General features: G+C 49.4%; 1 pseudogene; it reads left to right on the top strand.

Annotated features, from left to right (window-relative positions):
- Nucleotides 1-203: 203 nt before the first annotated feature.
- The window catches only part of LOC142455580 (pre-mRNA 3' end processing protein WDR33-like), a 65667-nt pseudogene continuing 42435 nt past the window's right edge, over nt 204-23435 (top strand).

Here is a 23435-nt window from a genome sequence, read left to right as displayed (position 1 = left end):
GGTCAGCAACACTTGAAAAGCTCGCTGAAGCTAATGATTCTCTCATTTGAAAAATCAACATTCTTAAAGAAGGATGTGGCAGGGAGGCTTTGAGAGGGACGGAAAGGATGGGGGTAGGTACAGAGCGTTTGAAGCCGAACCCTTGGCCCGCCATGAGGAACATCACCCAGGCGCTCAACGTGTCCTACAAAGAAGACATCACCATGGTAACAGAAACCGGTTCTCCTCCGCGTTTTCTCCATATGCCAAGGTTCCAGGCACCGCGACAATGACTGCATGAGCGACCTGATTCTGCACCACGGCAAATCCTGTGGGGCAGAACAAATGGGAGAGGCTGCACATTGGAAAACCATAGGCTGCAGTCCATCTGCAATGAAATATTCTAGAACAGAAGACAGCAAAGAGACCAGAGAGCTATGCGGGCAGTTCAGCCCGATGCCTGCTGTCACCATGATTCTGTCTCGCCTGTGGGAATGTTGAAGAATGACGAATACAGGAGCAACAAAATGTGTTAGAACATCCACAAGCATGGGAAGCATCCAGGATTCCAGGAGGAAGGCGGTTGGTAACTGGAGCTCCCTTGTGGAACGGACTCACTTGTTATTTTGAGACAATATTACAGGCGCACGACAGCCTGATCAGGGCTATGACTTGGTCACAGAATGACACATGCATATTGACATCAGACTATGGAGGACATGTGAAATACTGGCAGGCAAACATGGCCAAGTTCATGTACGACTTACCATTCTCTGTACCCCCTCTTCTCGTGGTTCAGCTCTTTCGACGTGTCTCCCAGGCGCAGGGATGCATGGGTTCTGTCAGATTTGGGGAATCTTTCTGCAACCTACGCACACAATATTTTTCTTTGCTCTTACACATGCAGCCACTTGCCTGGAGCAGTGTGGTCTTGGCAGCTGCCTTTACAATATGTGGGTTGTGTTGTCTGCGGCCATGTGCCCTGGGTCTCTCTCTTCATGTAGACTAATAATGTGTATATGTTATCCCTTTGTATTACCCACCATGTAAGACAAGAACGTTTCATGTCAAATAAAGAATTCAGACTTAACCCAAAAAATCTAACTGTAACTGTAAGCGTGCCCAATAATATATATATATATATATAAATGTTCTAAGCATTCCCCATCTCCAGACCTTTGCTCAGTCATCCTCTCTGACATTATCCCCCCACCCCCACCCCCGGAATCTTCTCTGTTTCTTGGCCTATGGAATGCCTCTTCATCCTCTAAAGCTATCCTCCATAGATCCTCCCAAGTTCTGTGCTAAGAATGGTTACTCATTCCTCTGTGTTCTGACAGCACCTCTCCTAGGCTTCCTTTACGTGTCCTTCATCCTGTTTTCTCTGATAATTACATCGACGAAGAAGGGAAAGGAGGCGGAGAAGGAGAAGAAGGTGAAGGAACAGCTGCCGCTGCCATCCCTGTCCGGTTTATTCCACTCACCACAACCCTTCAGGACAGATAGAACTGCCCCACTGGGTTTCCAAGGTTGTAATCACTCCAGAGACCGAAAGCCACATTGCTCGCCCGCAGAGTGACCAGGGGATTCCAATGACTGAACTTGGACTTGCACTTACTTGACCACTGAACCACCAGGGCTATTACAGTCATAATAAGAGTCCTTTGTTGGGGCCTCTCACCACACGGATATTGTACTGTGTAAACGAGGCAGCCAGGCTTAAAACAGAGGAGTGACAGTCCCTGTCTTCTATGCTCCGCATGGCCTCACTCTCACCTGGAGCCTCTTGGATCACATCCTGGGAGCCTTCTCCACAGGTGCTGCCCCCAGCCTGGGCTCCTCTCCATCCTTGAGGTGTCAACTTACTCGCTATTAGGACAACCTGTTGAAATCATAAAGACAATGGGTCTGACCTCTAACAGGAAAGAAAACAAGGCCTCAGTTAGCAACGCTTCTCAGCCTAGGGTTTCTAGTATTTGGCATTAAGATGGTCAGAAAAAAAACTGAGAGCAAAAGACTTAGCACAGTGCATCGCTGAGTCAGGAGAGTGAATGCCATAAAGCAGGGGTCCCCTCTGAGGATATTTATGGAGGCCACTGGGTGTTTTTTTCCCCTGTTTTGTTTTTTACTTCAAAATAGGATATGTGCAGTGTGCATAGGAATTTGTTCATTGTTTTTGTTTTTGTTTTTTACACTATAGCCTGGCCTTCTAACAGGTCTGAGGGACAGTGAACTGGCCCCCTGTTTAAAAAGTTTGAGGACCCCTGCCATAAAGCCTGGGCATTTAATTTTAAGCTATTGCTCAACTCTTTTCCCCCAGGGCCCATCTTAACAAGTCAGTGATATATGAGGAAGACAGGATGAAAAGTAAAGACGTAAACAGCTTCAAACTTCAGGGGCCTCAACCTCTAGGCACGGTATTCACAGAGGCCTGAATTACCAAGAGAGTGTGGCGGCCTCTCCCCCTCTCTCCAAGAAAGCAGAGGCATATGGGCATCTACAAGCTATTTGTGACAGTCTTTTTTTTTTTTTTGTCACACTTTTGGTTCAAAAGATGTAAATTTCCCCAGAGATAACGTCATTATCCATCCACTTCTTTTGAGGTTTATTCAAATGTCACCTTCCTGAGCACTTTGGTAAAAACTCTCACCCCACTTCCTGCGCTCCCTATTCCCGGTTTACCATATCTTCCTTCTAACCAACTTTTCACCTGGTATAACATATAACCGAAGGAGACCTGGTGACACAGTGGTTATGCACTCGGCTGCTCTGCAAGGTCAGCAGTTCCAGACCACCAGCCGTCCACTCCCATCCAGAGTTATGGTCTCAGAAACTCACAGGGACAGTTCTGCCCTGTTCTACAGGGTCACTACGAGGTCGCATGGCTCGATGGCAGGGAGTTTGGTTTGCTGTTTGGTTATAACTTATAACTCAGGTCTGGGTCCTTATCCATCTCTATAGATAGCCCACTCCCCAAATGTGAACTCCAGGGGGGTCGGCTTTTCTCTTTCGTGTTCCCTGTTGTATCGCAGACAAAGTATGCACCAGGCACGTGGGAGACAGTCCTTCTTTACTGAGTTAAGTACTGATGAGTAGATTTCATTATTCAGAAGATGCAGTTCAATGTTTTTACGACTGGCTCCATGAGAAAAAGCTCTGTGAGAATGTTTAAACGAAGGTATCTGAACGCATTGCACCCGTTAATGGGGTTCATACTCTATGCAGGCAGCCGTGCATTTGAGGGGGGGGTTTGATCACACCCACACTTAGGAGTGCCCTCAAGCATTTAATATTCACATGCTAGTCATGGGCATGCTTGACACACGTGTACACACACACGCAGGCATTCTGCTTCCTCCTCATGGGCTAGTGTAGATCTTATCAGCTCTCATGTAAAGGGTTGACAAGTCTGGTCGGTGTCTGCTTCAGAAAATTCTTAGAAGGAGGAAGTGTTGATATTGATTAGAAATGACAGCATTTTCCCTGGAGTGAGCCTGGGATCAATGTTTAAACACTGTTTATGGTGAGGTTGGCAGCAAACACCGGGCCCTGGAAAGGGTTCCGGCCTTAGAGCCAAAAATACTTGAGGACTATCCCTGGCTCCCGTACGGAAGAGCTGTATGATCTTGGCCAGTTACTTAACCACGATAGATGGTTGATGGGACCATTTCGATAGGATTCTCAACTATAAAGTGCTATCCCACAATTTTAAGAAATCATCAATATTTTATTGAGAAACAAAGGGTACATTTCTTGTCACCAGACAGACGTGCCATTTACATTGACTATCTTGGCCAACTCCCATGTTGTGTTACTTGCTGTGCGACCTTCACGTGGAGAGTTTTGGTGTCTGTCATCGTGCACACACATGAAAAAGGATCTACCTGATTCCAACATGCTGAGATCATTTCTCTGACTCTGATTGCAACAGACAGAGCTGGAACCTGGTGCAGTACATTTGGATGAGTTCCAATTGATCTTAAAGCCTTAACTACTGCCCTCCAAGCCTAAGCCTCCCTGCCCCATGTATTCACGCACCCATCCACTCATTCCACAGATATTAACTGAGGATCGGTGATGTGCCCGAGACCACACTTGGCGCTGAGAAGAACCCATCAGACAGCACACAGGCCCAGCACTCTCAGTGATGACAACTGAGCCTCAAACCAAGATTTGTAAGCGTGACGATACAAAGTAGGAGCCATGGAGGAGCTGGGCATGAGGCAGGGAGGCACTGCAGAAGGCATGACTCATGCTGTGTGGGGGAGACAGAGAAGGCAACATTTCAGTAAGACCTTGTCCAGAGTAGGCAGGAGCCCGCCAGACCGTGGGGAGAGACAGGTGGATGACAAAGTCGGGAAAGTACAGGCAAACGCTCTGACACATTTCATTTTGGCAGGTGAACAACATCTGTGGTACATCGATTTTGTGCTAGGGACGGTGGAGGAAAAGGAATGTGTGTGTTCAGGGAAGAAAAAACAAGATAGGTTGGAGGTGATGAGGGTTAGGGTGCAAATCACTTGGCCACCAAGCTCTGGAATTGGATGATTGTTTTATAAGAACCTATTGAAACAGACTAGAGACCATGGCTTTGTGTGTGTGTAAAGCTCTGTGCCTTTTCAGGCACGTGCATTTAATAGTTTTAATTGAACGCTTACTATAGATCAGGACAGATTTGTTGCTGGGTAAAGTACAGCCGGATGCTATTTTGAATCTGGAAAGGTGAGAATTTGTCTCGTGTACTTTGGACATGTTATCAGGAGACACCAGTACCTAGATGCGGTAGTTACGTAAGTTCATGTCAACTTGACAAATAAGTGGAGGGGTGGGATCTAGCCTCTCAATCAGGTCACAACCCGACAATGCTTCCTTGTAGATGTGGCCTTCTCATGAGCATTCTGGGAACGTTCTCTCTCTCTCTGCCTTCTCCTTCCTGTTGACAAGCCACATGGAGACTTGCTGAGACCTGTGAGGAGCCCCTCTCTCTGCTTCATCTTCCTGTTGAAGAACCACACGCAGAGAGCCACACGCAGAGAGCTGGAGGAACCATGGGGAGACCTGCGCCAGCACTGAGATGCTTCCACCGCCACTGGATCCACAAGACTTTGCACCCACTGGCCTGTGATCTTTTGCATTTTGCATCATTGCATGTGGCTGCATAGATCTGAAGAAGGATTTCTGGATTAGTATTGGACTTGTGGGGAAATAGCAGACTTATGGACTTGATCTAGACTGGGCTGTTTTCTTGTTAGACAACTACTCTTTGATATAAAGCACTTTCTTATACATATATAAGTGGCCCTCAATTTGTTTCTCTCGTCAATCCCAGACTAGCACACTTGGGAAGGACATCATGCTTGGTAAGGCAGAGATTTCAGCAACAAGACCCTGGATGAGATGATTTGACGCAGCACCTGGAATAAAGGGCTGAGGCCTGACAATGGTGAGGATGGCACAGGACCAGGCAATGCCCCATTCAGTTGTCCACAGGTTGACGATGAGTTTGGTTTTTTGGAGTTTGGCTCCGCTGCGTATGGAGTTAAGGAGCCAAGTGACCACAAGGAGAGATGTGGCTTTGTAAAGAGTTCATAAAGCTTTGGGGCTTCAGCCCGATTATTTATTTGTTTGTTTATGTTAACAAGTGAGTTTTAAACAGGGGCTTGGCGTGGTAAGAATTGGGTGAGATACATCATCCAGGAGCCCCTTAATTAAGTTCTCCCTTACTGGCCAAACATTGGCATTTCAAGGGCACATGAAGGCACTTCAGAGAACAGTGATCTGCTTCCAAAAGTGTGGAGAGGAGTGGAGACCGTCTGGTCTGAGAAATCATTAATTTCCATCCACATCCCGCCTCACCAGCAAGAAGCAGCTCCTGTCATCACACTGGGGGGCGGGGAGCATTCACGGCATCATTGATATCAGTACGGCACCAGAATGATGTGATAAATTTCCAAATGGCTCTTGGCAGAAAAAAGTTCCCTCTCTCCCGTGCGGGTTATGGAATCATTCAGCTCTGTCTACGTGGAGTAAGCAGGAGGAAGAATCAACGAGAGGGCAACAAACCACCTCTGTAGCCGGGGGTACAGAGTGATGTCCTGCTGTACTGGGGTCCCTACCCACCCAGGCAAGGGGATCCTATTGCTGAGGTTTCTTCATCGCCATGTATGGTCCAGTGACTCGTGTAGACACCAGTCTTCTCAAGCATGCACCCCCCCCCCCCAAAGATCATGAGGTGAGCCTGACCCTCTCCCTGGACGGCTGGCTTCTGCTGGGTGCCTGACGGCGGTCACTAAGACTCAGTATCTCCCTAGACAGCGAACCATGCGGGCAGCTGGAGGAAGGGCCCCAGGCCCTTCTGGGGCCACAGCCGGACTTTTTCAGGACCCTGTCACTGCCTCTGTGGTTATTGCTCCCGAACAAATGGAAGCTCTCCCCACCACCATGTCCCCCTCCCTAACCTGTAGCCCACCCAGAAGCAACTGGCCGAGGCCCCAATTGTGGATGAGTCCCTTTGTGCAGCAGAGGCAAATTCCTGCAGACAAAAGGCCTGGCCAAGGCACGTGAGGCACTGACTGTCCGGAGCAGCTTCAGCTGCGTTGTGGGCCAGGGCCAGAAACGGCTGTCCTGCCGACTGCAGAGTGGGGGGCAGAGTTCTCTGCAGGCCCAATGGTTCCATCCTAATGGCTTTCCCTGCTGCCCAATGGGACTCATCTTCTGGAGGAGAAAAGCCCGTTGTCATTGAGCCGACTGGGACTCATGGCGACCCCACCTGGACCAGAGCAGAACTGTACTTCATAGGGTTTGCAGTGGCCTGTTTTGAAAGATGAGGTCACCAGGCCTTTGTTCCCAGGGGCCTCAGGTGAGCCAGGACCTCCAATCCCTTAGTTGGCATCACTTGGGGACACCTTTCGTGGGTGGGAATGCAGGCCCCAAATCCTACCTTCTCAGCATCCACATTTCAGTGGGAATCCTGGAGGCAGAGTGGTTACGCATTAGGCTGCTAATTAAGGTGACCAGATTTTAACATTAGTAAAGTGGGACACCAGCGGGACACCATTGATAAAACTCATATCCTGGCGAAATAGCCACACGGCAGCCGAAAACCCTATACCATAGCTTGTCGTGCATTCTTTCCGAAAATCGGGACTTTTTTAAAACACCACGGGATGCAGGAAAAATTGTTAAAAATCGGGACTGTCCGCCAAAAGTGGATGTCTGGTCAAGGTCGGCAGTTTGAAATCACCAGCCGCTGCAGGGGAGAAATACAAGGCTTTCTACTCCGGTACGGAGTGGCCGTCTTGGAAACTCACAGGGGTCGTTCCGCCCAGTCCCAGAGGGTTGCTATGAGTCGACATCAACTGGATGACAGATTTTTTTGGTGGCATAGAGGGCTACACATTGAGTTGCTAACTACAAGGTCAGCTGCTCCTTGTATACGCTGAGTCTGGGAAATCCCAGGGGGCAGTTCCACCACTCGGTCCTGCAGGGTTGTGATGCTTCCGAATCACTCCACGGCAGCGGAGTTTTTGTTTTGTTTTTGAGAGCTGCCTCCAGAAAGCCAGGGCAGCTGAGCCAACTCCCACCACAGGAATCACTCTGGGCCTCCGGGCACGTCCTGGGCCTGCCCCCTCCTCCCTCCGCCCTCACACTGGTCTCATTTCCTGCCCAGGATGATCCGCTTTTCAGGATGAATGACAGTGGAAACATCCATTTCCGCATGGGTGTGGCACGGGCCTCCATAACCTTACCAACATTGCGGCATTGTACAAGACAAGCCGAGTGGATATATGTCCACAGAGAAACGTCTCGAGGACTGTCACCCCAAATGTAGCATCTCTCGGATTCAGTCCTTGTGGACACGTTTGCATCTATTTTATTGCGACGGTGATGTATTGTCCGATGGTGATGTACTGTATTTTCAGGGAAAAGAATTTCAGCGTTGGAATCAGATGGGCTTAATCCATCAACTAAAAACCCCAAACCCAAACTCACTGCCATCGAGTCGACACTGACTCCAAGGGATCCCAGAGGACCGGGGGGAACTGACCCCCAAGGTTTGGAGGAGCCTCCCCTCTGCCCTGCAGAACCACCGGTGGGCTCCAATGGGTGACCTTGAGGTGGCAGCTCTGTGCAGCCCTGCCCCCATCCCCCTGAATAGCCCACGCATGGTGGAAGCAGGGCTCCCCACCTATATCACACACAACAGAGGCAAATCATCCGGCCAGTTTGCTCATCTATACAATTTGGGAGGTTATTGGAATGATGTCAACACCCTTAATATATTTCCCCCTAGTATTTATGTAGCAATATGTAATCGGTATGTAGCAGAAATCATGTTACATACCTAACCAAACACACACACAGCTGTGGATTCTGTGGGAACTCATCTCGACCCCACAGGGTCGAGGGCCATGGCTATAAGGGGTTCTGAGGTTGTATATCTTAATGGCGGCAGGTATCAACTCCTTCTCCTCAGGGGTAGCTAGGGGCTCGAACCACCAACCCCTTGGTTAGCAGCCTGCTGCCTAGTCCCCTGTCCCAGCCAGGCTCCTCTGCTGACCTACGTGTGATTATATGATCCATATTCACTGATGTCACCAAGCTGCCGTCCTCCTTCACCTTTCCTTTTTATTTCGGCTCTTCCTCCACCTCTCCTCTGCTGGCACCATGCCACCTTGCCAACCCCTGGCCTCGTTGGCATCCCAGAGAACCTATAATGTCCCTTCCATACTTTTTCTGTACGGCAACACACAAATAAAAACATGCAGAGATACACACTAACAAGATTGCGCGTAATCATGTAGACGTTTGCTGGTCACTTTAGAATTAGGTCACCCGATAGGTAATTCCAGGTGTGACGCTTTTCTCACTCAGCGATAGTAGTTTTAGGAAATCGACCCAGTCCTCAGGGAAAACTCTGATTTAAACAGCTTCGTCGTTTGGAAAGAACTGAATTGCTGTTGTTGAGGGCTGACTGGTTCATGTGTTGCAACGAGACAATCCTGTAACACATACGCGAACACTTGCACGCGTGGCTCGTGCACACACTCACCTTTGCTGTCCCTGCAAAAGACTTTCAGGAGTGGGATTCCGAGCGGAATAGAGGTGGCCAGTGAACCATGTATCAAGTGTATGCAAAGTGCTTAGCAGTCACATAACCAAGAGATGATGACCCACTATCAGTCTTCTTATTAGTGGCGGATCTTTTGAAAGAATTCTGTCCTCTTTTAGACGCATTTACACGAAAGGCATGGGTTATCTGTGATAAGTGAGCTAACAACTATCCTTTCCTTGTGTAGACCCAGCCAAAAGGAAATGGGACTTCGCTGTAAAACCAAAATAGATACACAGTTTGCTTCCTCGTTTCCTTCTTGCCATTTTAAATCCAGTTCCTCAGTGAGAGGCTGGAACCCAGAAGCCAAAGGCTTTGCTACCATAATTGACATTTCTTTCTTTTTTGTTTTTTTTTGTTATCAGTTGATTTGAATATCTGATTTGGAAGCCAAAACCAGGCCACATTCTAACAACGAGGCTGTGGAGGCACAATAAGGATCTCATTTGTAGTCATGAATGCCTGGGCTGGGGTGGGTGTTGGGGGAGCTTGCGGGTGTTTCTTGTTTGCTGGCAGGTTCTTAGTGGTTTAATGATAGTCAACTGCTCAGCCCAAAAGGAAGCTGTACTTTGGGAAGAGAGAGATCATATTTGCAAATCTTCCACTGGGGGTGGGAAGGTGGGGGGGAGTAAACGACTAGCAAACCCTTCACCCAGAAAGCCAAAGCATTTCCGTTTTCAAAAGCCCAACAAAATGGAAATGTGCAGATGGGTGGGGGACCAGTGCTGGGCCTGGAGGCAGCCTGGAGCCCCAGAGGTGAAGGATTCTGGGAGTGAAAGGCTCACACCCCATTGGTGCTCACGGTTCTCTTTGGATCTGGTGCCAGAGATGGAAAGCGAGCTGAGGGAGCCTGGGTGGGTGTCCTTTCAATTCGGGATCCTTAGGCTGGGCCCGGCCTCCCACGCCCTCTGTCCTCTGATGGATGGTGAGCATGAGCTTCAGAACCCCCAGGGCCCATCTTGGCACTCGGCTCAGCTCCTCCTGCTCTCCTGCTCTCTGCCTGGCAGACCTTTCAGGGAGCGTCTGCCTTCTGACCCTCTGGTTTTGTGCGCACTGTGATACTCAGAATTCTGTTTTCCTGGTTTGACCCGCAAAACCCCAAGCCCAGATCCATCGATGTGGAGGCATGGTGGCGCTCCACAGAGCTTTCTTGCCTGTGGATCAGAACTTACTGTCTGAACCCAGGGTTTGAAGAAGGCTCCCGTTACCTGCAGGAGCACTACATCCATTCTTGAGTCTTCAAATCCATCCCACCTCTATGGAGTTCTTCTTCTTCTTTTTTTAAAAAATGTTTTAGTTTTTATTTTTTTTAATGTTTTATTAGGGGCTCATGCAACTCTTATCACAATCTATACAGACATCAATTGCGTAAAGCGCATCTGTACATTCACTGCCCTCTGTGGAGTTCTTTCCAACCTTGGACTGGTCCTGGGAAAAGCTTGACCCTCAGGCAGAGTGAGTTTGAACGTGGATTGCTGCCCCTCCCCTAGCCAGTTGAGGGAGGGGCAACTTAGCCCTTAGGGATTTGCCTGAGTGAGTCCTTGATGGACGTTGTTTCTGGTCATGGGCCATGTCCTAAGTGCCTGGGTCAGGAGGCCCTGAACCAATCTTGTAAGCGTTGCTTTCTGCAGTAGTGCACTATGCCAGTCACGATCCTGGCCCCACTTCTGTTGCTTGCCTTCAACGGTGATGAGTTGATCTACCACCAATCATAATTGGGGCAGTTTCCATGTTCTCCATATTCTGATTAAGAGGCTACATTTCTATGACTCATTATGACGTCATGCTGATGGTCTCCCTCATCCGGACAATTTGTCTTGGTCTTGTCTTTGTCCTGCCTGAAACTGAACTACAAATGGATTCTCTCCCTAAGTTATTCTCGAATGTATGGGTTCTTTTCTCCTCTAGAACAGGTGCAATCTTCACCAGAAAGAGGCCACCAGGCCTTTCTTTCTTGGTGTCCCTGGTTACATTTGAACTGCCAACCTTTAGGTTGACAAAATCACAACTCACAGCGATCCTGTTGGTGGGGTAGAACTGCCCCTGTGGTTCCCGAGACTGACACTGTACACGGAGTAGAAAGCCCATCTTTGTCTCTGTATAACTCTCATCGTCTTCTAATCTAGCTTTTTGGGGGTGTATTCTGGACCTTCCCATTCTGATCCACCTCCAGTCCACCCTCTCTGGACCAGCTTGGACGAGGGATCGGCCCTCAAGCGATGAGGTCCCCCTACAAGTGTCAACCCGAAGCTGAGACAGAACCCAGTTCCTAACCAGGAAGAGGAAAGGCCAATAGCATTTCAATGCCCACTTTCTCCATTGACCTGCTCTGCTGTCCGCTCTGGCCCTTGCGTGTGGAGCACCCGCCCTGTGGGAGGTCGGGGGAACTTGGTGCTGTTGGGGGGAACAATGGAGAATCCGCTGCCAGGATTCCAGCTCAGAGTGGCCTGACAAAGGGTTCCTGAGACGGTGAGTCTTGGGTCCAACGGTCCTCTTCATTGTTGTGAGTTTGGGGAGGGTGCATAAAGCAGATGGTCCCCTCACAGAGGGGTCTAGGGGAGGAGATGAGTCAGTCAGGGTGCGACGTAGCACCGATGAAGAATACAGCTTTCCTCCAGTTCCTAAATGCTTCCTCCTGCCACCCTCACCCCCACCACTACCATGATCCAAATTCTACCTTGCAAGTCTGGATAAACCAGAGGTTGTACACTGGTGCATATAGGAGCTGGAGGCACAGGGAACCCAGGGTGGATGATACCTTCAGGACCAGGGGTGTGAGGGGCGATACTGGGAGAGTAGAGGGTGAGTGGGTTGGAAAGGGGGAACTGATTACAAGGATCTACAGGTGACCTCCTCCCTGGGGGACAGACAACAGAAAAGGGGGTGAAGGGAGACCCGGATAGGGCAAGATATGACAAAACAATAATTTGTAAATTATCAAGGGCTCATGAGGGAGGGGAGAGCGGGGAGGGAGGGGAAAAAAGAGGACCTGATGCAAAGGGCTCAAGTGGAGAGCAAATGCTTTGAAAATGATTAGGGAAAATAATGTACAGATGTGCTTTATACAATTGATGTATGTATATGTATGAATTGTGATAAGAGTCGTATGAGCCCCTAATTAAAAAAAATATTAGCCAAAAAAAAAAAGCAGATGGTCACGTTCACATGCCACCAGGCATACACCTTTGGTACCAAGCCATCCCCTGTAATCCCCCATATGCCATCCTGACACACGCCCTCCCTGCGTATCCTGTCTGCCTGCCTCGGGCTTTCTTACCCTGCCGAACTTTCTGTTGGGATCTTCCTTGAGTGATTCTTCTTTTTTTTAAATCATTTTATTGGGAGCTCATACAACTCTTATCATAATCCATCCATTGATCCATTGTGTCAAGCACATTTGTAATTTGTTGCCATCATCATTCTCAAAACATTTGCTTTCTACTTGAGCCCCTGGTATAAGCTCTTCATTTTTTTCTCTCCCTCCCCGCTCCCCCTTTCCTCATGAACCCTTGATAATTTATAAATTATTATTATTTTGTCATGTCTTACACTGTGGGTGAGTTTAGTTCCCCGAGACTGTGGATCTTTACAGGGGCAGACAGCTTCATCCTTCTCCCTCAGAATGGCCGGTGGGTTGGAACCACAGACCTTGCAGTTAGCAACCCAACGCCTAGTCCCCATGGCCACCGGGGCTCCTTCCAGAACAGAGAGGTCAGGAAATATCAGGTTAGACTGCTGTCTGAAAAGAGATCCCAGTCTGGTTTGGAAGACACACTTATCTGGAGCAGAAATGTCTCCGCTCCAAGCTAGCTGGGCTGGTACCTGACTGAAGAGGCAAGAAGAAAGTCAGGCAGGAAGGTGTTCAGAAGATGGAGAGTCGGGGGGGTGCAGTGGGGGGCGGTGGGGTTAGGACCATCTTTCTGGTGATTCCTAGGATTAAGATGGGAGGAGAGGAGGGGAAGGAGCATTTCAAGCTAAGAACGGATGTAACTTAAGTATTGAGACTGAGCAGGGATTGAGTTATGGCTGTCTCCGTTCAAGTTCCCCGTGGACACAGACAAAACATATTTCTCAGCGAAGGCAAGACCAGCCACGGTCAACATGTATGAAATAGCAAAAGGGCCATGTCATTGCCTTCATCCATGATGACGATCGGTGCTTGGAGCACCAGGATGCTTTGCGGGGATTATAAAAAGCAGGAAGACATAACTGGGGATCCAGAGGCTTCCCGAGGGCCTCGGCCCCCCGTCACAGTAAGATGCTGAATGACTTCACACTGAGAGATCCTGACAAATTTTCCAGCCTGACTAGAAAATGTTCTCCAAAACGGCCTTTGAGCGTCGCATCCCTAGAGAGAAGAGAGCTGAAACATGACAAACGTTAGGATGATTTTTAAATATTATACAATGTACGTTTCAGTTCTGGATCTCCATTAGATATCCGTAGGGTTTGTTCCACGAGCATTTTCGTGAGTGCCTTCTCAGGACTAGGAAACCGTGGAGAAGAAAACAGACTTGGTACTTTGTTGACAGTCTAGCTGGAGAGGCCTGCGTTGAATTAGGCAAGATTCAACTAAGTGTTTAATGTTTCAGTGTTTACCAAGTCATTAATGCCAGGGGAGGGGACTCACGGAAGGCCTCTTTGAGGGGATGACATGGACGATGGACTCTCAGGGAGGGGAGAAGCCTAGTGAGCGAAGAGTAAAGGATGTGTGGTCTGGGCCTGGCCATGGAGACAATCATGATATATGTGAGTCACTGGGCCATGTCCCTGATAGGCACTGGAGCCAGAGAACAAATGTTTGCGAAGTCTGATTGCCAGGTTCCTCCTAAACCTAGCATTCTACGAGTCCAAGTTTCTTTCTGACTTTGACCTCAGCCTGGTTGCCCAGTGCACAAGACCTAGCAGACGGATGTGGTCTCACTGGCCACAGGACCTTCGTGGGCCCATGACGCTGAGTTCCCCATGATGCTCCATTGGTTCCGGGACTCTAAAACTCCCTCAGTCGGCACAGCGCGTGTGCACCTGCTGTTATTTGGGAAGGAAGTTAAGCTCCTTTACATCCATCAACATTGATGACACCAAGAGCCCACTACTGTCGAGTCCATTCCGACTCGTGGTGGTGACCCTGTTTGAACCTTCAAGCCGGTGAATCTTCTCTTTCTCTCTTTTCCATTGTTTTGAGAGTTCTTACACATATTGTAACAATCCGTGGTTCAATTAGATCAAGCGCACTTGTACAATTGCTGCCACCGATATTTTCAAAACATTCTCTTTCTTCTTGAACTCTGATATTGGCCCTCTTTATCCCCTCCCTCTCCTCTAAGAACCCTTATTAAAATTTATTATTATTATTTGTTGTATCTTATACCATCCCACGTGCTCATTCTCCTGTAATTTTGTTATCTGCTCCCGTCGGGTGAGGTCATACAGTCGTCATTGCTATCGGTTCCCTCCAATACTGCAAGTCTTTACAGGAGCAGACAACCTCATTTTGCTTCTGGGGAGAGGCTGGTGAGTTTGAACCACCGAACTTGTGGTTAGCAGTCTAACACCTATCACCAGGTGTTGAGTCTATTCTTGCGGCTGCTGGAAATCCATCTTGTCCAAGGTCTCCCTGGTTTTCACTACCTCTCTGCTTTATCAAACCTGGTGTCCTTCTCCAGGGACGGGTCTCTCCTAAGAACATGTCCAAAGGACGAGACAGCGTTTCGCCATTCTTGCCTGTGAGGAGCATCCTGCTTATACTTCTTCCGACACAGAACTGTTTGGTCTTTTGGTAGACCATGGTGCTTTCAATAGGCTTTTCCAGCACCATCTTTCAAATGCAAACACTTTTCTTTGGTCCTCCTTATTCAGTGCCCACCTTTCACACACACCTGCAGGTGTGGAAATACCATATGGCTTGGGTCAGGCATGCCTGAGGCCTCAAAGGAACCTGTTTGCTTGTTGTTAACACTCATATAGAGGTCTTGTGCAGAACATTTACCGAATGTTAGGTGTCTTTTGAGCTCTAGATTGCTGTGTCCACAAGCAATACCAAATCCTTGACAACTTTAGCCTTTTCTCTGTTTACCTAGATGTTACATATTGGTCCAGTTGTGAAGATTTTGGTCTTCTCTATACTGAATTGGAATCCATATTGCGGGCTATAATCCTTGATTTTCATTCAATAGGTGCTTTAATTCCTCCTCACTTTTAGCAAGCAAGGTTGTGTCATCTGCATATTGCAGGTTGTTAATAAACCTTCCTCCGATCTTGATACCATATTCTTCTTCATATCATCCAGCTTCTCTGATGATGTGCTCAGTGTACGGATTGATGGTGAGAGGATACAGCCCTGACACACACCTTTTTAAAAAAATTTAAACCACAAGTGTTTCCTTGTTCCGTTCCACCAACTGCTTCTTTGTTCATGTTCACTTTCCACATGAGCACAATTAGGGGTTCTGGACTTGCCCTTCTTCTTGAGGCTACTTATAGTTCTTTATGATGCACACAATCCAGTGCCTTGGCATAGCCAATAAAACGCAAGGAAGCTTCTTCCTGGTATTCCATGCTGTGAGCCAAGATCCACCTGACATCAGCAATGATATACCCTTGTTCCACGTCCTCTTCTGAACCCCTGACAGCTGCCTGTCAATATCTTCAGCAAAATTTTACTTGCACATGATATCAATTGTATTGTTCTATAATTTGCATATTCTGTTGGGTCACCTTTCTTTGTAATGGATACAAATATGGATCCTTTCCAGTCAGTCGGTCAAGTAGCTATCTTCCAAATTTCCTGACATAGATGAGTAAGGACTTCCAGTATTTCGTCAGCTGTTGAAAGATTCCGATTCGTGTTACATCAGTTCCAGGAGGCTTGTCTTTGGTTAATGCTTCTAGTGGGTCTTGGACTTCTTCTAGCACCATTGGTTCTTGTCCATTTGCCACTGAACTGGTAGAATGTCTACTAGCTCTTTCTGGTCTAGTGACTCTATATGTTCTTTCCATCTCTCCATCTTCTTTTGATATTTGCTACATTAGTCAATATTTGCCCATGGAATCTTTTAGTGCTAAAACTCAAGGCTGGGCTTTTTCCTTGAGCTCTTTCAGTTTAAGGTGTGCTGAGCATGCTCCTCCTCTTTGCTTTTCTAACTCTAGGTCTCTGCCCATTTCACTATCACATTTTACTCTGTCTTCTAGAATTGCCCTGGGGGCGTTTCTGTGCAGCTCTGAGAGCAACCATCCACCGGGTCTCTAAGACTCTAAATCTTTATGAGAGCAGTGAGTCTCCTCTTTCTTCCAGGGAGTGACTGCTTGGTTTGAGGAAACAGCCCAAAGCCTAAATCACAATACCACCAGGGCTCTTTAATAGCAATGGTAAACTCGAGTTGATGGTGACTCAGAGTGAATCCATGGGGCAGGGTAGAATTGCCCCTGTGCGTTTCCAAGACGATAACTCTTTATGGGATTAGGAGAGTAATCACGAAAAATAGATGGCTAGATACTTGGGAATCCTGAAATAGAGCTAGTGCTTGACTGTCGTGTGCCACGTATGGACTGGATGGGTGAAAACCAAACAATGCTATATCATGGGTGGTGACCCTGAGTCTCCTGATGGAAAACCGACTTGCTGAAGGTCATGCAAATAACTAGGGACTCGGAGCTGCTTTTCCTGATACGATCCCAGTTCTCTTTCCACCAAAGCACAAGGTGTTGTCAAACTAATTGTGGGCACTAGGGTGAGGTCCTAGGCAAACAGGCGTGTGCTTAGAGGCCTACCATTGTTTCGCTTTCAAGCACAGACTTTTATGGAGTCTTGCCTCTTGCCAGGCTCTGCCTCTCAGAGACGGCAGCCTCCGGGACGCTGGTGTTTCAAGACCTCAAATGGAGCCACCCTGTCTCAGAGGAAGCAGGCTATTTCCAACCATGGCTGGAGACTGACCCTGAATCGGTGCCATCCTGGCCCAAGCAGAGTGCCAGCCCTGTGGTAATGCAGTTAACCTCTGAAAGCGTCGCCAGGTCTGCCACTATCTGCTGGTGTGTGGGCTGCACTATGCCCAAAGTGCCAGAACAAGAGACTCAATCAGGACTGCCGAGGGAGTGGGCAAAGCCATTACTTCAGAAGAAAAAGCCAATCATCCCTTCCATGGGGCAGTTCTTACTGGTCTCCTTCTGGTCGAGTGCGGAGTGTCTGTAATGCCCAGCATCCCACCCAGCAGATGCCCCTCAGGACACCACCCACTGCTAGAGTCAGCATGTCGGTCCCAGTCGCAGCCTCCACACCCAAGGGCTTCGGGAAACTTTGACTCTCACACGAAGCCGAGTATCTCCGTGTCCCTTTGATCGCTGTTCCCTTTGTTCTTCTGGACTGGTTAACTCCTTTTCAACCTTCGATACCAGCTTGGACATCCCAGGAGCCCTTTCCCTAAGCTCCCAGGAACTCTCCGGGGACGAGGAGGCTCCACAGAATCCCTGGGCAAATGGAAGGAAAGGCTCATGGAGTTTCCCCCACCCACTCTGTGAAACCCTCCTCGTGGTTTTGCACTGACCTCAAATGGACCACAGATTTCTGCAAGCGATTCTTGTTCGTGTGACCACAAGCCGTGCCTTGTTCGACATTGCATCTGGAGCATCTCGCTCGATGCTTGGGGCCATAATAGGCCTGAGGAACTGAAGCTCTTTTTGAGCCTTCTGTGATTGCCGGCATGCTTGCCCTGGGACCTTGCCAGCCCCAGCCCAGCTCTTGGATTGGCTGGAATTTATCAAATCGGAGCCTCTGCACATCTCATCTCTGACCTCTCTCTGGAAAGCCTCCTCTGAAGTGCTCTGGTCCTTGATACCTTGACAGGTAGCCTGGAACCTCAGCCTCTTGCTTCCCTGCTGTCCCTTGCCTGGCTGACCATCACGGTGACATGTTTATGTCTGGAAGTCTAGTCCAGGCAGTGTGTGTGTCAAGACAGAGTGAGTGTGGCAGAGGGGGGCAAGTGTGAATAGATCAACCCTTAGAGTTTACTGAGGTTGCAAGGGCTTGTCGAGTAACCCACTGCCTTCTTGTCCTCTGAGAACGTCCAAGGTGAATCAACCAGCTCTTGCCTCCGAGAGCTTAGTTTGAAGGGTTGGGGGTGGGAGAGAGAAACCACCCAAAGGGCAGTAGAAGAGCGAGGGCCAGTGGGAGTACATAGCATTGGTAAAGCACCTACCATCTGTGGGACTCTTATCAGCCGCAATCTTTCATTTGCAGAGCAACCTTGTAATCTGTGAATGATCGCTGCGGATGGATAGGTTAATCAATAAAGATAACTGAGTCACCCCATGCGTCAGTGTCAGAAGGCTCTGGGCCAAGATTCGGAGCTAGACCTTTCCAAAGAAGGGTATTTCTAACCGTAATCTTGTCATGCCACCAAAACAGTGTGTGCAACTATGGAAATAAGGTGCTTGCCGCGCACCAAGGCAACGTGCCCACATTACAAATAAGATCCGCCGCACCCTAGTGGAGGTGTGCACATGGAACTCTAGCAGAGGGCGTGGTCAGTTTTGCCATTCCCCTAACCTTCCAACTGGCCAGTCCCAGAAGTGGGAAAGAAAGACCGTGCCACCACTCGGAAGAGATGGAACTATAGTTCCTTTTGATCCGGGGTCCCTGTGCCGAGAGCCTCCTAGACCCAGGAGACAGAGAGAGAATGAGCTGTAGCATCAGAGATGGCAGACGTAGCGAGAAGCAGAGGCAGAGAAACGGCACAGCAGAATCAAGGGGGCAGAGGGGGAATGGTGCACGATAGATCAGTGATCTTCCTGGCCCACAGAGCTGGGCTACAACAGGGGGCATGCCAACCTGTGGAGCAAAAGTTGAACTCCTTCTGCCAGGAGGCTTGCTGGCAGAGCAGGGTGTCCCCAGGTGCTTACTGATGAAGCTAAAGCTCACTGAAACATTTCCCCGGCAGAGCAGAGATGGAGTGAGAGTCCAAAAAGCCAAGGGCCCACGAGCGGCTTGTCTTCAGGCACAGCTGGGAAGAGGCTGTGATGAAAGAACTGTCTCCGGAGTCAATCCTGATCCCGAACTGTAACCTGTCACTTCCCTAATAAACCCCGTAATTGAGAGCATGACCTGTGAGTGTGTGTGCCCCTTACAACCATAGACCCCGGCGGCCAGAGTCGAGCGGCATAGAGGGATGGCTGGTGTCAGGAATAGCAGAAAGGCAAGAGACGGACGTGGGACCTCCACATCTTAGCAATCAGTCTTGGGCTGACAATCTTGGGTCTCCTTCCCTTGTAGGAAGTTAGAGGAGTTCAGAGGCTCACAGCCACACCTTTTTTAACAACTCACTCCTTACCAAGACTGACACCTTGGGGGCCTCATCTTAAGGATGCCTGTGTGTTTTTCCTGCCACTTATGGTTATCTTGTGTGCTCTGCCCCTCTCGGGCCCTCAGACAGACGGTGGTAGGATGGGGCCCTCGGAGATGTCTCTCAGGACACCAGGCGACTTAGAACACCTGTGTTTAATTTAGACGGTGACTCAGAAGTCCCATTCCCAAAATAGGAAGCACAGGCCCACACAAGCTGCAGGCCCCTCTTCAACCTCCTAACAATAAACTCGAGCTGCCGACCCAGGCTGTCGCACTTGAAAAGAAGCAACGCGGTGTCCCAGGACCAGCTGTTGTCCACTTAACCTGGTGCCCAGATGATGTCAGCGCCACAAATCAGATGAAGATTAGCAAGTGAGAAAAAAGCTGAACAAAATATGGGTATACAGCTCACTGAGGCACTGTGCATGTGTGTGCGTGTGTGTGTGGTTTGCTTACATTAAGGAAAACTCCTCTCCAGAGCCTTCCCCTTTCCTTTCTGAGGACACCCATCTCTTGGGAGAACTTGATCATGCACCCCATCCACAGCAATGGCAAGCCTCTCTTCTACATGCAGGTCTCCCCAGAGCTAGCTTCCCTCGGTAGCTGCCCTGCAGGAGGAGGCGGGGACTAACATAGCACTTTTTCCCCCACTGGGAGTAAATAAGCCTGCAAACTGGAAGCAAGACTTTAGTCTGCATATACTTGCACAGAGGCATGGGAAAATTGACCTTTTAAATTTTTTTCCCATTTAAAACGAATACCAGCCCACTTCCCTACCCCCTGCCCCCCACCCCAGAAGGACACACCATGCAAAGCACAGCGTTCATTGGGAGAGAGCAGAGAGATAGGGGACAGCAAGCCAGCCTGGGGGGCTCGGCCTCCCTTTCAGGGCTCCCTCTGTGTGCTTAAACAGGTCACTTCCCTTCTCTGGGCTGGGCTGATCCCTGCAGGCTCCTTTACCAGACACCGAGCAGTGCTCTCTGAGGTCTAACTGTGGCATTTCTGGAATGTCCTCCTCCCCAGTTTTGCTGTTCTTTCTCCTGAGCCTGAAGGGGGAAATACAGAGGCCTATTTATCTTGGTCTCCTTGCTGGGTAGTTAAGGCCGTGTGTGTTCAGAGACCTGTGAAGTGCCTGGCGCCTCTCCAAGGGCGTGGAGTACGGAGTTGGCACCACCTCACCCTTGACTCAGGGCTGGGTGCTGCCTCCCAGGCAGAGTGTGAAGCTGCCCCTGGGCTTGTCGTCTGCCTGGTGACATGTGGGTGATCAGGCTGCTTCTCTCACCCAGCAGCACCTAGGACCCGGGAGCTCACAGGCTGGCTCTCCAAACAGCTTCTCAGAGTCATTTTCTCACACAGTCAGAGAGTGCATGTTCTTGTCCATAGTTCAGGAACAATAGCTCCAGGGCATCTGTTTAGAGAAGACATTCGACTTTCCTTGGTAACCCTGAGGGGGATCTGCCTTCCCAACATGCCCTTCTTGGTAACTATCTCTAACCACAGTCCTATAGCGTTGCCTCTCCCCAGAAGCCCTGGTGGCAACGTTGGGTAAGCATTGGCTTGTAAGTTTGGCGGTTCAAACCCTCCAGCTGCCCTGAGAGAGAAAGATGAGGCTGCTCCGGAAAAGATTTACAGTCTCGGAAACCCTCTGTAGGATGGATGTGAGTTGACATCAACTTGAGGGCAATGGGTTTTGTTTTTGCCTCTCACCAGCTTTGGGGGGAGGGGGGCACCAACCCAACCAGAGAACAATTGCCAACAAGTCAGTTCTGACTCATGGTGGCCTCGTGGGAGTCAGAGCAGAAGTACGCTCCATCCATAGAGTTGAAGATGCTTAATTTCTTCGGAAGTAGATAGGCAGGCCTTTCTTCCAAGGTGCCTCTGGGTGAGCTTAAGCCACCAGCCTCCTGGCTCCTAGCTGAGGGTGTAAGTGTCTGCGACCCCAGAAGTCCAGACAATGATGTGGGCAAATGACGCAGCAGGTCTTCTCCCCCGAAATCTGGACAGGCACCTGAGGAATGCCTCTGCCTCTCGGCCAGGTGGCCGAATGGGAAGGAGCAGCAAAGCCAGGCTTGGGACAGCTGTGTTTGCGCCATGCCAACAGAAGCAAAGGAATCTTGTCTGAAAAGGAAAGGGTCACATCGTTACCAGATGACCCCCAGGAACCCAAAGAGACAATTCTTGTCACTTCCCTGATTCTACTTCCAACGCATCCTGAAGCCCTTCGGTTCCCTGAAGTTCCCGATATCTTTTTGTAACAGAATGTTCTCTGAAGACTTTCATTATGTAACACATGCCCTACTAGAGTTGGTTTTTTGACGGAACAGCGAGCAGCTGTTATCTGGAGAGACGAAGACAAAAGGTCACCATGGGGCACATCCTGAGTGGCCACGCGTACTCACACGATCAACAACAGACAAGCCACGACTTGGCAAAGGCGGCCCCTTCAAGCGATCCCCAGGGCTCTGGGCAGGCTGGGTCCTTTCATAGATGGGGTCCAGGGCTCTTGGCAGGGGAAAGGACACGGCTCCGGCCCTGTTCCTTGATATTGCAGGCGAGGAGGTGAGTCTCAGGGTGGTGCAAATGGTTAGCATGCTTCGCATCTAACCAAAAGGTTACAAGGTCAAGTACACCCTGAGGTACCTCAAAAGAAAGGGCTGGAGATACACTTCTAAAAAGTCAGCCCTCCAAAACCCCATGGAGCACAGGTCTGCTCTGATACACACGGGGTGGGCATATGGATAGATCAGCTCTGATACACACGGGGTGGGCATATGAATAGATCTGCTCTGTCGGATACACACGGGGTGGGCATATGGATAGATCTGCTCTGTCTGATACACACGGGGTGGGCATATGGATAGATCTGCTCTGATACACACGGGGCGGGCATATGGATAGATCTGCTCTGATATACACGGGGCGAGCATATGGATAGATCTGCTCTGATACACTCGGGGCGGGCATATGGATAGATCTGCTCTGTCTGATACACACGGGGTGGGCATATGGATAGATCTGCTCTGTCTGATACACACGGGGTGGGCATATGGATAGATCTGCTCTGTCTGATACACACGGGGTGGGCATATGGATAGATCTGCTCTGTCTGATACACACGGGGTGGGCATATGGATAGATCTGCTCTGTCTGATACACACGGGGTGGGCATATGGATAGGTCTGCTCTATCTGATACACACGGGGTGGGCATATGGATAGATCTGCTCTGTCTGATACACACGGGGTGGGCATATGGATAGATCTGCTCTGTCTGATACACACGGGGTGGGCATATGGATATATCTGCTCTGTCTGATACACACGGGGTGGGCATATGGATAGGTCTGCTCTGATACACACGGGGCGGGCATATGGATAGATCTGCTCTGTCTGATACACACGGGGTGGGCATATGGATAGATCTGCTCTGTCTGATACACACGGGGTGGGCATATGGATAGATCTGCTCTGATACACACGGGGCGGGCATATGGATAGATCTGCTCTGATATACACGGGGCGAGCATATGGATAGATCTGCTCTGATACACTCGGGGCGGGCATATGGATAGATCTGCTCTGTCTGATACACACGGGGTGGGCATATGGATAGATCTGCTCTGTCTGATACACACGGGGTGGGCATATGGATAGATCTGCTCTGTCTGATACACACGGGGTGGGCATATGGATAGATCTGCTCTGTCTGATACACACGGGGTGGGCATATGGATAGATCTGCTCTGTCTGATACACACGGGGTGGGCATATGGATAGATCTGCTCTGTCTAATACACACGGGGTGGGCATATGGATAGGTCTGCTCTGTCTGATACACACGGGGTGGGCATATGGATAGATCTGCTCTGTCTGATACACACAGGGTGGGCATATGGATAGATCTGCTCTGTCTGATACACACAGGGTGGGCATATGGATAGGTCTGCTCTGATACACACGGGGCGGGCATATGGATAGGTCTGCTCTGTCTGATACACACGGGGTGGGC

This window comes from Tenrec ecaudatus, chromosome 8 (assembly GCF_050624435.1).
Source record: "Tenrec ecaudatus isolate mTenEca1 chromosome 8, mTenEca1.hap1, whole genome shotgun sequence".
Classification (NCBI taxonomy): domain Eukaryota; kingdom Metazoa; phylum Chordata; class Mammalia; order Afrosoricida; family Tenrecidae; genus Tenrec; species Tenrec ecaudatus.
The sequence above is the reverse complement of the archived record's forward strand: the minus strand, read 5'-3'. Positions and strand labels throughout refer to the sequence as shown.